Source organism: Durio zibethinus, chromosome 4, assembly GCF_047325235.1.
Source record: "Durio zibethinus cultivar Kanyao isolate XHJ-2024 chromosome 4, ASM4732523v1, whole genome shotgun sequence".
NCBI lineage: Eukaryota > Viridiplantae > Streptophyta > Magnoliopsida > Malvales > Malvaceae > Durio > Durio zibethinus.
The window spans coordinates 20,664,637-20,682,023 of record NC_143165.1 but is presented as its reverse complement, the minus strand read 5'-3'; the positions used below and the strand labels follow the sequence as shown (position 1 = coordinate 20,682,023).

At 34.7% G+C, this 17,387-nt stretch overlaps 1 pseudogene across 1 annotated transcript in view; it reads right to left on the bottom strand.

The window, feature by feature from the left end:
• Positions 1-196: 196 nt before the first annotated feature.
• Positions 197-17,387, bottom strand: part of LOC111288042 (phospholipid-transporting ATPase 3-like) — a 35,593-nt pseudogene continuing 18,402 nt past the window's right edge. The window contains exons 9-27 of the transcript XR_016341665.1: positions 16,752-16,813; positions 16,310-16,438; positions 16,111-16,195; positions 15,928-16,005; positions 13,988-14,085; positions 13,739-13,888; positions 13,528-13,632; positions 11,513-11,655; positions 10,650-10,751; positions 10,516-10,564; positions 10,201-10,412; positions 3,581-3,747; positions 3,388-3,467; positions 3,043-3,278; positions 2,320-2,541; positions 1,990-2,157; positions 1,546-1,907; positions 1,357-1,460; positions 197-640 (exon numbers count right to left, since the gene is read on the bottom strand). The product of XR_016341665.1 is annotated as a phospholipid-transporting ATPase 3-like (transcript). The remainder of the gene's footprint in view (positions 641-1,356; positions 1,461-1,545; positions 1,908-1,989; positions 2,158-2,319; positions 2,542-3,042; positions 3,279-3,387; positions 3,468-3,580; positions 3,748-10,200; positions 10,413-10,515; positions 10,565-10,649; positions 10,752-11,512; positions 11,656-13,527; positions 13,633-13,738; positions 13,889-13,987; positions 14,086-15,927; positions 16,006-16,110; positions 16,196-16,309; positions 16,439-16,751; positions 16,814-17,387) is intronic.

The following is a 17,387-nucleotide window of genomic DNA, read 5'->3' as shown; positions in this document are numbered from 1 at the left end:
AGAACTAGGCGACTTTTATTTATTTATTTATTTATTTCCATATTTTCGCCATTTCAAGTTTCAATGGATGACATATTTGATATATTACAATTTGATAACGAAAAAATTCGCATTCAAGTCTGTTCGTGTAGCTGTACAACCCTAATACTCGATTTGGTTCCTAAACCAAAAAAAAAAAAAGAAACGATTATGGAACAAAAATTAAAAATAAAAATAAAAACAAAGCACAACAGCCAATTGACTAACTAATTTTGCAGATTTTGTCCAAGGTTAGACTATCAAAAAGGGGGATACAAAAAAAAAAAAAAAATTGTACAACAATGTTCCTCTGAATCAATTCTTTTTGTTTGTCTGCGGCTTTGACCTCATGCTAGCTCTCCGAGCAACATCCCATGCCTTCTGTGGTGCATGTATACCTAGTTGTGAAGCGAAAAATGACTCCTACCCAGGAGAGTCAAAGGCAATCCCCTGTGCTTTGATATTTCTTTCGGCAATTGAGAAATAGCATAGCTTCTTGCCTCATCAGGTGTAAGCTGATTTCCGATTTCCAGTAAAATCTGAACGACCAATATCATCATCTTCATCCTTGTGAATTTCCTGAACAATCTGATAATCATAGGGGAAGAACCATCTTTGCACACTGGAAAGTATGGAAAATGTCAAAAAGAAAAAAGAAGAATGAATATTTCAAAAAATTCATAATAAATAGTGCTTGAGAAAAGAAAGATAACAAACTTAAGTGATGAATACCTTGCATGCGAACCTTGGCCTGATTAAGTCAATCACACAGTATATCATTTGAATTTTTTTTTTCGGGTGTTAATCAGATGCAGCATGAGAATATCATAAACAATTCAAAAGATATAAGACTAGAGGCAACATAGTCATATTGACAGTGGACTCAAGCACTCAACATACTCCAGTATCATTTAAACTAGGCTAGGTTACTTTAGTGCCATCAAAAGGGGTACACTTATAATAAGAAACTTGCTTCAGAACTCCCCTTAAAGAAAACCCTCGAAAATCTTCGCATAATGTCAAAACCTCCAAGCATGAAACTACCAAAAATTATGCTATGATCATACGCTTCTTCAATTTCAGCAGCTCACTCTAACACACTTGAAACTAGGCACATGGTTTGACCACTTAGCATATTTTAGGTTTCAAGTAGCTCGTATTTGGTTGCTCAGGTTGGGAATAAACCAGAACCAGTTAACCAGAACAATGACTTACTTTCATGGTTGGACACCTATTCCTACCTAACAGCCCTCACACTGTTAATGAGCATGAGAAAGCTTTTCCATGCATCAAATATATTGCAGCAAAGCAGTACTTACAGTTATTTCTCATTCTTACCCTAGGTAAAGGAAATCCCCCAGAAGTGCTGCAACAGGAACAAGAAGAAGAGTGACGTAGAAATAGAATGTACTCATCAAGACAATGACCCAAAAGATGTTCTCCTGCAGTAGCCAATAGAGTCAAGAAGTTGCATTCTTCCAATCCAAATGAAGAGAGAAAGATAATGAAACATGATTCATTACTTACCTGTGGATCATACGGAGTCATAATACCAGAATATATAAAAATAAATAAGAACCACCCAATAATGCTTCCTCCAACACTAGTTTAATGCCGCCTTGTGATTGAATTACAAAAGATCATAAGAAGACGCAAATTCACAGTTACTACTACACATGTGAAGGCCATTGTGCTGACATCCCAAAGACCAAACATTTTACCAGAAGAACCTTGACTTCTAGAACTGGAAACAGTTACAAAGTAGAAGACTAGAGATTGATAGACAGCAAAGAAGCCCAAATTGCAACAACTCTCCACTTGAAAAACATATTTCTTATTCCCTCCTTGTATAATTCAGGGTACTTCTTTGAAAGGGATGAACTGACATCCTGGATAACAAACAAGGTCTTGCACAAATCAAGCATAGAACAGGTAGATTCTATCTGGAATAAAATGGAAAGATTGGAGTACCTTGTCAAAAAGCCCAACAATAATCACCAGTAGGGCAGTGAATATGACATTACACTATGACTGGAACCAATCATCATAGAATCTTTGACCAGAAAATCCAGTATTGAAGGTGAACCAAAATTGAGTCAAAGTGAATGTAAGATTCTTGGAAAAGAAATACATCACAACCTGCAAAAGGAGGTGCCATGAATATCACCAACCAGAAATTTTTAAAATGCTTTGAAGGACAGAAAAAAGTCTAACCTTGCATATCTAAAGATAACATGAATGCTCATGCATATCACCAACCAAAAATGTTAAAATGTCCCTCAAGGAATAGAAAAGTCAAACCTTGCATAATCTAAGATAAGACCGACGTCCATGCACAAGGAACAAATCTTTAAGAAAGCAAAACTGGGCAATTGCAAAATCACTAGCCATAACTGCTTGCGTCCCCTCAAACCCACTAATCCCAACACCAATATGAGCAGCTTGAATCATGCAAACATCATTGGCACCATCACCAATACTAAGTGTAATTTTACATGCACCTTTCTTCACCAGACTTGTTACCTGCAAATGGATGAAAGTAATTTTAAATGTTACTTTTAAAACTGCAAACATTTAACCACCTTTCCTCTCTCCTTCCAATGGTTTGAAAATACAAATTTTTTACGTTAAAAAAACTGAAATTCTGAACAATAGTTTCTTATGAACTGCAGCACTCAAAGAAAGCTCATTAAAATAATCCAAGTAGTCTGGGAGAAAATAGTTTTAACAAAGAGTCGCTCAAATACCAACCACTATAAAAGCACTGTTCAGTTTGATAAAGTTTTGACAAATAAAATACCAATCGTCCAAAGCTCTCAACATTGCAAAACTTTGATCAAAATAGTACACCATAACAATTCCGGTAATATTATCCAAGCATCTTGAGAAAAACGTTAGGGCATTGGCATTGTCATCAATTTACTGCATTAACCTTTTTATTTTTTGCACACAAACCTTCTATCCAGACACTCTAATGAAAGTTAATTTAATAATGTTTCAGTTCAGTTGCCATCAGGAACCTACCTGTGCTTTCTGTAAAGGGGAGACTCTGCAGCAAACAACTGAGGAACAATTCAAGCTCAAAGTGAGGAGCATTAACCGTAAACTTAGGTCTAAAGCATACATCAGACACTTTCCATCTATAATAAGTGCTAATTTTGGTCCAGAGACTGAAAATATTGCTGTGCCTCACCAAGGCACTTCTTCAGTTGCTTTTTAACTTCCTCCTTGATAATGCATGCAATTTCAACTTGGTCTCCCTGATAATAGACATTAAATTAAGAATAATTATGAATACATTAAATAGTTTGCATTATAGTAAATTTAAATTAAAAACATCTAAAAACAAGACTAGTACTAAATGCTTACCCTTTCTTCAACTGCTCTAATCGCATCTATTTCAGAGCTGATAATGAATTGTTTCATCTCATTGTTTAGTAAGTTGCATGCTGCAGCGTTAGTAAAACAAAAGGCAAATGAAGAGATCCTGAACAATAGGAGGAATGAACACACAGTTCCAAGCAAAATCACTGTAAAATAGAATCTCCCATTAAATACTTACCATAAGCTATATTAATTGCAGTTTCCATCCTGTCCCCTGTTAGCACCCAAATCTTAATTCCAGCTCCAGAAAGAGTTTCAATGCAATTTGGCACTCCTTCTTGAAGCTTGTCCCCTATCGCAGTTGCACCAATTAAAACGAGATCCTTCTCTACAAGTTCAGCCACCGGCATAAGTTTTTAAAATGTGCATGACATAATAATCACTTAAATTACATCCAAATGGAGGTCTTTCAACTTTCCAATAGCACTAAAGCTGAAAGTTTGAAGCTAGATAAGCTCAAAAGCTTCACCATATAAGATAGGGAAGTAACTGCTTACAGGCTAAAGTTTTGAGCCTTTTTTTTAAGATTTCAGAAACTCCAATGTACTTGAACAGCCTTCCCACTAAAGGCCAGTTTAAGATTACAATGTAAAGGACGTAAATAAACAAAAAGATGTGTAAATTTCAAACCAAGCAAGTTTGGTGACAAGCAATAGTGACTCCATTCCATCAAAAAGCATCCGCAGGAAAGCTATATTTTAAATTGTTCCACTTTATTTGCAAAAGCAACTACTGCCCCACCCCCCAAAACACTTACCTAGGAAAAAAGGAGAGGTAAGATGGGGACGGGGTGGTGCAATAGCTAATTTTCTAATTTAAAGAAATGAATATAATCTTCCTCCTGCATCAACCAGCAAAGTAATTGCTATCAATCCACTGATTCACCAATCCTGTTAGGCCTAATACAACTAGGGAAAAAATCATGATCCATGGTGTCATGGCTTATAAATTTTCACATATTCTGCCTTTCACTTGCAGAGGGTGGAATTTTTTAAGCATATCGTAACAAAGCAAGATGTCAACCTGAATGCATAGCCTAAAGTTAGCCTTAAATACTTTTCAAGTTTACTGTATACTTTTCCTAGTAAAAGAGCACTACCCTTATCCCCGATAAAGAATATAAAGAATTCACAAATCCTTCTATACCTGTGACACCAATTCTATCCTTCCCGATCACCCTAGCTTTATAGTTTGTAGGACATCTTAGAGGCTAAAGGGATATCCACCTCACATTGCTAATTTGCTATTATGAATTCAGGATTACATTGAGAGATGGGTCCAGGCCTCCAGGCCAATATAGATGGTATGTATAAGGAACTTTCCTATTCATTTGTAATAAAAAAAATTAACGCAGAAAAATTGTGGAAAAACTAATAAATAAATCAATGTGGAAACTGAATGTATATTGAAAAACTACTCATTAAGAATTATACAAGACCCTTAGGTTTATATACAACTAACTAAGGGTTAAACTAGAAAACTAAATCTTCCTAAAAAACTAATCCTATAATTGAGAGATTGTCTATCCTAATTTTTGTCCTTAATTCTAAGTATACAAATACTTAATTCTAGGGATACAAATATAAATATACAGATTACAAGATTACAACTAGCTGTAAATAAGTGTTTTCCCACACTCCCCCTTAAGCTGGTGAATAGGTGTTTTCCATTCCCAGCTTGGAAATAATTTCTTGAAATGTTGCATTGTTGAGACCTTTTGTTAACACATCTGCAAGTTGACCCTTGGTTGATACATAAGGTGTACAAATCAACCCACTATCTAGTTTCTCCTTTATGAAATGCCGATCTACTTCAATGTGTTTTGTTCTGTCATGTTGCACAGGATTGTGTGCAATACTTATTGCAGACTTGTTATCACAGTAGAGTCTCATTGGTCCATCCAACTTGATCTTCAAGTCTTCTAGGATAATCTTTAACCATAGTAGTTCACAAATTCCTTGAGTCATTGCTCTGAACTCTGCTTCAGCACTTGATCTTGCCACCACATTCTGTTTTTTACTCCTTCAAGTCACAAGATTACGACCTAAGAAAATGCAGTAGCTTGAGGTGGATCTTCTATCAATTACTGAACCTGTATAATCAACATCTGTATATGCTTCTAGAACTAACCCCGAATTTCTTTTGAATAAGATACCTCTCCCAGGATTGGCCTTCAAATAGTGCAATATACAGTAGACAGCCTGTAGGTGCACTTCTTTAGGACTATGCATAAATTGACTTACTACACTCACAGCATATGCTATATCAGGTCTAGTATGTGAGAGATAAATGAGTCTTCCAACTAATCTTTGGTACATCTCTCTATTTACAGCAGCATCTTCATTAGCTTCTCCAATTTTATGATTAGGATCTATAGGGGTATTTGCAGGTTTACATGAGAGTTTCCTAGTTTCCTTCACAAGATCCATCACATAATTCTGTTGTGAGATGAAGATACCATGCCGTGAGTGAGCTACTTCAATTCTTAGGAAGTACTTCAATCTCCCTAGCTCTTTTATCTTAAATTCTCTAGCCAAACACTATTTTAGAGATTCTTTCTCTTTTTCATCATCTCCAGTTACAATTATATCATCAACATACACTAATAGAACTGACTCTCCCTGAATCAAAGTGCTTGATAAACAATGTGTGATCTCCTTGACTCTGTTTATATCTCATTGTTAGCATCACTTTGGCAAATCTCCCGAACCAAGCCCTAGGAGACTATTTAAGGCCATATAAAGCCTTTTTTAGCCTGCATACTTTGTTTGCTTCTAGATGACCTCCAAATCCCGGTGGAACTTTCATATATATTTCTTCTTCCAAATCCCCATATAGAAAAGCATTCTTTACATCAAATTATTGAAGCTGCCAATTGTAATTTGCAGCCAATGATAACAAAATCCTAACTGTATTCATCTTGGCAAATGGAGTGAAGGTTTCCTGATAATTCACTCCATAGGTTTGAGTGTAGCCCTTAGCCACTAACCTGGCTTTATACCTTTCAACAGCACCATCTGCTTTGTATTTTACAGTGAAAACCCATTTACACCCCACTAGATTTTTTCCTTTAGGCAACTCTACCAGTTCCCATATTTGATTTTTCTCTAAGGCCTCCATTTCTATTTTCATGGCTTGCCTCCATTTCTCACTAGATAATGCCTTGGATAATGTAGTTGGAATAGAAATAGTGTTTAGGCTTACAAGAAAATTTTTGTGGGATGGTGAAAATTTTTCAAATGACACAAAATTAGAGATTGGGTATAGTGGATGCTTAGTACATTCTCTGGTTCCTTTCCTAATGGCAATAAGCAGATCATCACTAATTATAGTTTTAGGAGATTCATGCTCATTTTGAAAAACAGAGTCAAAAACTGTAGTTACCTCATTTCCAGAGTTAGGATCAGGTTCTTGGACTGGCACTGGTACAAGATCTGAAACTTTCCTTCTTGAGTACACCTGTAATTCCTTCATAGAATAAAAAATAATATTATCCTTTGTCACATCTTTTGTATTTGGAATGGGTTCAGACTCAAATTCAATGTTTGACTTGGGCTCAGCAGAAACAAGTTTCGACTCAGAAGAATTAATGGGTGTAAATGTTGAAGACGGGGACAAATTAAGCAAAAAGAAATCTTTATCCTTATCTTCCATGAATGAAGTCTCCCCCTAAAGATAAGGTTGAGTAAAAAATGGTTTATTTTCTTCAAAAGTGACATCTGCAGACAGAATTTTTTGGTAAGAGGATGATAGCACTTATATCCTTTTTGAGTTGAAGAATACCCCACAAAAATACACTTAATTGCTCTTGGATCCAACTTTTTCCTGTTATGACTGTGAACATGAACAAATGATGTACAACCAAATATCCTAAGTGTGAGATTGTTTGTGGTATTGAGGTTGGGATAAAATTGTGAGAGTAGTTCCATAGGAGTTTTAAATCCCAAAACCCTTGAAGGTAACCTATTTATAATATGTGTGGCAGTGAGAATAGCTTCCCCCAGTAAAATTTAGGTACATTTGCTTGAAAAAGAAAAGCTCGGGTTGTGGCTAGTAAATGACTGTTTTTCTTTCTGCCACTCCGTTCTGCTGTGGAGTATTAACACAAGATGACTCATGAATAATTCTCTCTTTTTGGAAATAGGTAGATAGACTCTGGTTGAAGTAGTCTCTTGTATTATCAGACCTAAATCTCTTGATTCACACTCCAAATTGATTTTGGATCATGTTTTGGAAGCTTAAAAACACACTATTCACATCTGATTTGGATTTAAGTAAAAAAACCCAAGAGACCCTGGTACAATCATCTATGAATGAAACAAATCATCTCGCACCAAAAATATTAGGAATTGTAGAGGGACCTCAAATGTCACTATGAATCAAGTAAAAGGGAGTAAAACTTCTTTTGTTACTGATTGAAAAAGACACACGTCTATGCTTTGTAAGTTCGCAAACATCACAATGAAAATCTTCGACATTTAATCCTTTGAACAAAGAAGGAAACATGTTTCTCAAGGTTCTAAAAGAAGGATGTCCAAGACGAAAATGATAAAGCCAGATTTTGTTTTTATTGAAAGATTTTTCAGAAAGAAATGACAAAGGTAAACTATTCTTGATATTACTTGTGTTATTTGATGTCTCAAGATAGTATAGTCCATCTTTCTCGTTAGCAAGTCCAATCATCTTCCCCGAACTCTGGTCCTAAAATTCACAATAAGAGGGATAAAAAGTTACTTTGCAATTCATATCCCTGGTAAGTTTTTGTATAGTTATCATATTAGTAGACAATCCAGGAACATAAAGAACATTTTTTAGAACAAACGAGGGATTAACTTGAACATCTCCCAATCCTGCCACTGTGGTAAGTGAACCATTTGCAACAACAATTTTTTTATTACTAGGACACAGGTTATATGTACCAAACTTTTGTGAGGAATGTATCATGTGGTCTGTGGCTCATGAGTCAATTACCCAAGAACTCGTAATAGGCTTAGCCGAGATATTTAATCCATGAGAACCAGAAGCTTTACCTGAACTAGAAACCTTACCTAAAGAACATACCACAGTAGACTTTTCAATAAGTTTCTCAGCTTTTCAATCTCTTCCCTGTCGCACTCTCCTTGTTTCTAAGATATCTGTAGTACTCCAGTGATTTTTTCAGTTAACATTTCCTCAAATTGGGTGGTAGTGATATCTTTCTTTGAAAGGGTTCGGCAATGAAGGCTTAAAAAAGTTAGCAATGAAGGCTGAAAATTTTGCTTCCTAAGAAAAGCCTAAAGCTCTGATACCATGTGGAAAAACTAAGAAATAAATCAGTGTGGAAACTGAATGTATATTGAAAAGCTGCTCATTAAGAATTATACAAGAACCTTAGGTTTATATACAACTAACTAGGGGTTAAACTAGGAAACTAAATCTTCCTAAAAAAGTAATCCTATAATTGAGAGATTGTTTATCCTAATTTTTTGTCCTTAATTCTAGGGATACAAATACTTAATTCTAGGGATACAAATATAAATATACAGATTAAAAGATTACAACTAGCTGTAAATAAGCGTTTTCCCACAAAAATATTTCATAAATCTACGTTTCTTGCCCAACCATCTATCCAGATTCAAAATGCCATTCCCTTCTAAAAGCAAAAAATATGCTCCTTATAGCTTCAGTTAATGCAATCTTATCAGCCTAACTTTGCACCATTTGCCATATTATGCCTCAAGAAAACCTCTTATCAGAAGCAAATAAACCTCCGCAACCTTCTTCCTAAAAGGATCCAAATGATAAAAGACAATCCTCTTGATCTTAGGCCCTTGGCAAAGGGGTGTAAATTAGTTGACCAAATTAAGATAAAGACCAGGCCATCCCACAAACTGTCCCTCCCAAAGATTTCCGAATCTCTTAGCTACAAAAACCTGGATATAAACATTGAAATTAAGTATTTAGGAGGTCTAGGCAACAAAACTCTTATCAACAGGAATCTACGACCTTCTTACAAAATATGCTACTTATTCGGACACAATACCCTTGTTTCAAACGGAGACGTCAGACATGATAGTATACCACACTGACTTTGCACTAAATAATGTTCTAAAGCTAAATGCATATAAGACATTCTCGGTCAAGTGTGCTAAAGAAGTTTGTCTCTCCTATATCTCCTAGTTCCACCTGTACAATTCTATCACACACAATCTACACTCTTCTCTGAAAACAAATCATGTAAAATTAACTAACACCCGATTGTACCATCAAATAAAATAGCAACATTAGCATAAACCAGGCAAGCAAAGAAAATACGACTTAAAAGGAGGTTGGAGAAATATCCTGGTTGGTTACAAAAGAGAAAGGTTTAATATTCTATATAACAGGAACTTGCTACAGCTACACATTGTTTTAAGGCAGATGAGGAAAACTAAAATCCAGGAAGAGAAATTAAGTGCTTTTAGGACCAGATTAGGTGGTTTTATTTGTATTTCTTTCTCCAACCAGCAGACCAGTTTAAATTAAGTGGATCATCCAAAAGATAAGTTGACACTAACAGCAAAGCACGCCTAGTAGAGCATAACATGAACAACAGAGTAACACTAAAATTTCATTAAACAAAATCATTACTACAGCATTATTCAGACAAAAGCCAACATAAAATCATTCAAATAATAAAAGAATTAATATTCATCATTTAATTGAAAGAAAATAACTAATCAACATTCATGAAAAGAAAGGAATTGATCAAGTTTTCCCTAAGCAAAACATGCTAATCACATTGTTATATAAACGTACCATTACACAACAAAACATACTTCATCCAACTTTTTTTCACGATCTCGTGGAGATGACTTGGCTTGGATGAATTTCTCGTTCCAGCTCTCAAACATGTCAGGAGCTAGATCTGTATAGGCCAGGAAAAGGGTATGTAATCCAGCAGAACCAAATTGTTCCAAGTGTTCCCTGGTCACTTTCTTTAAATCATCACTTCCACCCACCAATCTCTCATAAATGACAGTATCAGCTCCCTGTTAAAAGTATAGTTCTGGCACAGTGTCATTTTCTTCGCCAGAAAAAACATTTGCAATACTCATCCTATTTAGAAAGTTATGAAGTCATGTTATATAGTACCAGCCTGCCGTCTGGATATCGGCAGACAACAGATTGGCGCTTCCTTGTACTATTTAATGCAAAAAGGACCGGACATTAGAGCCGACTAGAAAGAACTCATAAATGAAGAGATAGAGCGAAGGATGCATCCATACCTATTGAACTCAAGAACATTTAAAATCTCATAAAACACATCTTGGATTTTACCCATCCTCTCCACATGAGATTCACGAACACACATCATCGTAGGTGTACGTGTGCAAACAAAGAAAAAGAGCCACAGGCTGCAAAGCCATCAACAAGTGCAACCTCCTCTAGTAACTAGCACCAAAAATAGGAACGGCCAATCATTATACAAAAAAAACTTGGTTCAAAGTTTCTCACAAAAGTATGACTTGACAAATTTGTAATCATGTTCTCTACCAGCTGTCCACCAGAAGTCAATCCTAAGTACTTGACAAATTTCAGGGATCATCTGATTTATGAAGACACAGATGTGATGAAATTTTAAAAACAGCAACTAGAGGGTAGCACTATCCCTTAGTAATGAAAATCAATCACAATTAATAGCAATGAATCACCAAGTTATGCTGCTTCATGAACTTTTTTCCTTTTTTCTTTTTTTTTTTTTGGGGGGGGGGGGGGGGGGGGGGAAGGGAAGAGATGGAAAACCATCTAGAGCAGAATATTAAACCATTTGATTAGATCTTGAAAGAAATTTCTTTAGATTACTCAATTTATTTATTTGGTTCATTTGGTAAAGCTGCATTGATGTCAAGATAGGTATTCTGTACTTCAAAAAACGGTCTCAAATAACAAGAAAAGGATTAAGGATAAATCCAACTTATTTTAGTTGTATATGGAAAACATGCAGTCCAATATTAAACATAGTTTCAAACAGAAAGAACAAAACTAACTCAGAATCAAACTGAATCTAAATTATTCATTGGAGTTCCCATTTTAAACAAACAAAAGAAAAACCCTCCCACATATCAATGAGACATAGGGCATCAGTAATCTGTAAAAGAAGAAGCCAAATTTTTTTGCAGCCAAAACCGAAGCAGCCTCATATGGGGATGCAGCTTGATATTTGATTTTCTCAGGGGACTCATCACCTTCAGGAAGCACGGTGTGACATATGGCAAGGCATCTAAAAACTTCCTGCAAAAAAGAAACAAAACTACACCTTAAAATGCTTAGTTAATAAATTAGACTACCACATTATTCTTAGTTAGGTAGGTATCCAGCAATAGAATATAACTAGGTTTAAATTCCATACGGATAGATCCTAATGGAAAGCAAGATTAAAATGTCAGTCATGTTTTCTGCACTCCATCTAAACTAACTGCACTTAATAAATGAATAATGCAGCCATATGAAAAAGGAAACCTGATAAATTTATACTGAAAATGGACCCACCATAGGTGTCTTTTTGTGTACAAACACCTGCTTTGATAATCATATCGTATAGAGGAAGAGCTCCAATAACTCACTTATCAGTACATATTTTGCCTATTCTGTTACTAGCTGAGTTCAAAACAGCTTAAAAATAACTAACAAATACATGGATATCCACACACATCCATCCAACAACATTGCATATATACATATGAACAGCAAGCTGTCACAAGAAAGCATAGAGGAAATGCCCAAATAACAAAAAAAAGTGCTGAAAAAAGGGAGATCCCAAAAATCTGCAGAGAGATTCATCATTTAATTGAAAGTCTTAAAGCAAGACAGACAGAAGCTAATGTAAAATTGAACAGTAAATATTATATTTTCCATCCTTAAGTTTGGGTAGAATATATCTATTTTCCCCAAGACTTCAAAAACTTGCAATGTCAGAACTTGCAACTAGTGGTTTATAATTACTAACTGCAACAATTGTGCTAATCTGTTAATGACAGAACAACTCAGATACCATATCATCCAATACATGGACAATAAGTTAAATGAATTCCCATCCCAGAATCTGACAAACACCACAAGCCAAGAATCACCAGGAACCACTAAAAGAAACCACTGCCTAGAATGAGAAGGAGGAAAACCGACTACAACCACCAAAACCTCCACCAGAGAAAGATGCATGAGTGAATATCAACCTATGATTCTTCCACTTGTCTTCACCAAATTTAACAATGGTCTTGCATTAGAATTAGAAAATTCATTCACAATGCTCGCTTGTGCAAGCTGTAAAGCAGTAAGCGACATTTTACAATAAAGTCAATCCCCAACTCCAAGCAAGAAAAAGTCAAATCACAACACCATCATACATAAACAAAATTACCAGACCCTTGACAAATACTAAATAGGGCTGCTGGCTGCAAACCTGTCAATCCCCACAGCTCCCTGCTCAAACTTGTTAATTAAAGCTTTTATGTATCTTAACTTCAAATCTAGCTGAAACTATTAAGGTCGAGCGCAATTAGTTGACAAAATATCGGGACTGACTACTAGGCTAAGCTCAAGCTCAAGGACATGATTGAAATTACAATTAAAAACTTGCTATTCATTTTTATTTTTAAATGAATTTTCTCAAATAATATGAGGTGAAGTAGATTTCCTAATCTTCATTTTTAATAGAATTCAAATACCACATTTGCAATGTGAAAAATTGCCTCTTAATACATACATATATATTGACTAAAGGCATATGAATAACAAAAGTAAAACAAATCCTACAAAATGTCTAGTGGATAAAACACGTTGAATATCCAAACGAAAGTATCAAAGGTAAAACAAGTCCTACAACCACAAATATCAAACATGACTAAAAACACAAAAATCATTTTAAAATCACATAAATAGTATTCTTATTCTTGCCCCGTTAAAACAAGACTATAAAGAAACTCATAATGAGATGGAAAAAAACTTTTACTAATGAGTTAGTCAAGTACAAAGAGATTCACACTCAAAATAAGCCCCAGAATGGTAAGTACTAAAAGCCATTTACTAATAAATATTTATATTAAATGTAACAATAACACTATATCACATTCTATAGCAAAAGGGGCAAAGACTATAGTAAGCTACCTTGCAAGCATCAGGATTAGCCTCATTTCTCCAGGCTCCTTGCATAAGCCTCAAATCATCAAAATTAAAACCCTCTTCCTGTATCAAGTTGGCTGATCTTTGCACCTAAAGTTGTTATGATAACAAGAACATCATTCCCTTCAAACACAGGTAAAGTTACTCAAAAAAGTCAAATATTTGTTTCTTCATAAAGAAATATAAAAGGGAATACCTGTTGAAGCTTTATGCCTTTTCATTCAGCAACATCCCTCTCAATTTCGGTCATACCTGTTCCATAGATTTCACCTTCAATCGAACACTTGAAGAACTCCATTAAATTTCTTGTCAAAGTTCCAGTTTTATCAGAAAAAATGTATTCCACCTGATCATACCAGCAATTCAAAATGATTTAGAGCTCAATAAACAGAATAAGAAAACTGGATGCATCTCATTCAAGTCAGCCAAAATTGCATGTACCTACCTGTCCAAGTTCCTCATTCAAATTAGAAGTCCTAGCCAAAGCAGGGAGTCGGTTTCAGCATGGTACATATTTAAGTCCTTGTTAATATTGTGGAAAAACTAAGAAATAAAACTGTGTGAAAACTTAAGAGAAAAACTGAATGTATATTGAAAAACTGCTCATTAAGAATTATACAAGAACCTTAGGTTTATACACAACTAACTAGGGGTTAAACTAGGAAACTAAATCTTCCTAAAAACTGATCCTATAATTGAGAGATTGTCTATCCTAATTTTTTGTCCTTAATTCTAGGGATACAAAAACTTAATTCTAGAAATACAAATATAAATATACAGATTACAATATTACAACCAACTGTAAATAAGTGTTTTCCTACACTCCCCCTCAAGCTGGTGAATAGGTGTTTTCCATTCCTAGCTTGGAAATAATTTCTTGAAATGTTGCACTGCTGAGCCCTTTAGTCAATACATCTGCAAGTTGACCCTTGGTTGATACATAAGGTGTACAAATCAACCCACTATCTAGTTTCTCCTTTATGAAATGCCGATCTACTTCAATGAGTTTTGTTCTGTCACATTGCACAGGATTATGTGCAATGTTTATTGCAGACTTGTTATCACAATAGAGTCTCATTGGTCCATCCAACTTGATCTTCAAGTCTTCTACGATAATCTTTAACCATAGTAGTTCACAAATTCCTTGAGCCATTACTCCGAACTCTACTTCAGCACTTGATCTTGCCACCACATTCTATTTTTTACTCCTCCAAGTCACAAGATTACCACCTAAGAAAGTGTAGTAGCCTGAAGTGGATTTTCTATCAATTACTGAATCTGCATAATCAACATCTATATATGCTTCTAGAACTAGCCCCGAATTTCTTTTGAATAAGATACATCTCCCAGGATTGGCCTTCAAATAGTGCAATATATGGTAGACAGCCTGTAGGTGCACTTCTTTAGGACTATGCATAAATTGATTTACTACACTCACAGCATATGTTATATCAGGTCTAGTATATGAGAGATAAATGAGTCTTTCAACTAATCTTTGGTACATCTCTCTATCTACAGCAGCATCTTCATTAGCCTCTCCAATTTTATGATTAGGATCTATAGGGGTATTTGTAGGTTTACATGCGAGCTTCCCAGTTTCTTTCAAAAGATCTATCACATATTTCTGTTGTGAGATGCAAATACCATGCCGTGAGTGAGCTACGTCAATTCCTAGGAAGTACTTCAATCTCCCTAGCTCTTTTATCTCAAATTCTCTAACCAAACACTATTTTAAAGATTCTCTCTCTTTTGCATCATCTCCAGTTACTTTCTTTGAACTGAAACAAGTCTTAAGATATAACCAGAAATTACTCTCAGCAATGAAAGCTAAAGAAGGGAAAAATAGAATGGCTATAAAGCCCTTAACAAGGTTCGACAATGAAGGCTTAAATAGGGTTCGGCAATAAAGGCCTAAAATAGAAGTCAAAAATGAAGGCTGAAAATTTTGCTTCCCAATAAGAGCCTAAAGCTCTGATATCATGTGGAAAAACTAAGAAATAAAACTGTGTGAAAAATTAAGAGAAAAATTGAATGTATGTTGAAAAACTGCTCATTAAGAATTATACAAGAACCTTAGGTTTATATACAACTAACTAGGGGTTAAATTAGGAAACTAAATCTTCCTAAAAACTGATCCTATAATTGAGGAATTGTCTATCCTAATTTTTTGTCCTTAAATCTAGGGATACAAATACTTAATTCTAGAGATACAAATATAAATATACAAATTACAATATTACAATCAGCTGTAAATAAGTGTTTTCCCACAAATATATTGAGTGGACTGGATAAACTTGACTATCTGAAATTGCATGTGAATCCAATAAGACCATTTTTGTGCATTGATAAAGCGAGAAATAAAACAAATAAGAAAAAAAGACCAACCTCAATAGAAACATATAGAGATATAGGGATAATTATCCAGTATAAAGTAAGTAGAGTCAACATGGTCAAAAGAGCAACCTGTAAAACCAGAAAACAGAATTGAGTTAAAAATTTTTGTGAATGTGTGTATGTCTATGTGTGTGTAAGTGAGAGACAAAACGAGAACCAACAAGCATATGGTACCAGAAATCTGTTATTAGGATTGAATTGATCTTCCACACTTTTACCGAGACCTAAGAAGTAGTATTTTCGGTCAATGAATACACCACTGCAATATTTCAAGCAGAGAACATCATTATCAAAAATATTAGAAAAAAATTTAATAAAATCCCACAACATTTAATGAAATGTAATATAAGTGCAGACAAGCTATTTCCCACACCTGCCTATTGCTCCAATCAGACACATAGTGAAAAGAGTACCAAAGAGAGTGAGTATAAGTTTATCAAGTTTCCTCTCTAATGTACTTCTTTTTGAAGGAACATTCAAAGAATTCATCATAACCAGCAAACTCATCCCAAATTCCCCCAAAATTACATCAACATAGAAGAACAGGCCATCGAGATAAAGAGGAGAAAAATAACACATCTATTTCTGCCTTGGAGTGGATAAACATACACAGAAACTTCTGAGCTCAGTCAGTTACAAAATGATAACACAGATGCTAAGTATCAAAGGTTGAAATGATTTGAAAATATAATGGAAAAGGCTTTTCACATTTAAATGTTCATATTTACAAATTTCCCAGAAACCAACAAATTCCAGCATGTTATTTGTCTCAGCATACAGTATATAAGAGATAATATAAAATTTCTGCAACAAACCTTTGTTCCATGACCAGTAAAAATACCCCAACTATCAACTCAGTGTTTTTCAGCCTGCAACCCTGAAATCAAATTGCCAATACCAGTGCCATTGAAGTTCATTAGTGGAGAAAGAAAAACAAATACAACAGTTGTTAACCAATAAAAGATTAGCAAAGAAAATTAAGACCCAGAAATTAGAAACAAAGTACCACATAAGAAATATATTACTATTCCAGCCAATAGTTATCAGATGATATTTAAGCGAAAAAAAAAAAAACAAATTAAATAAGGAAAAGAACTAAGATTAAGTCCCTGGCAAATTCTAGAGGGCAAAAGAAGATATCAACTTCAAAAAAAAGTATAAGCTGGAAACACATTAAGTAACAAGCTGATGATGGAAGGAAGAAAATCGAAACACACTATCGGAAAACACTTATTTACAACTGGTTGTAATCTTGTAATATTGTAATCTGTATATTTATATTTGTATCTCTAGAATTAAGTATTTGTATCCTTAGAATTAAGGTCAAAAAATTAGGATAGACAATCACTCAATTATAGGATCAGTTTTTAAGAAGATTTATTTTCCTAGTTTACTCATTAGTTAGTTGTATATAAACCTAAGATGCTTGTATAATTCTTTATGTGCAGTTT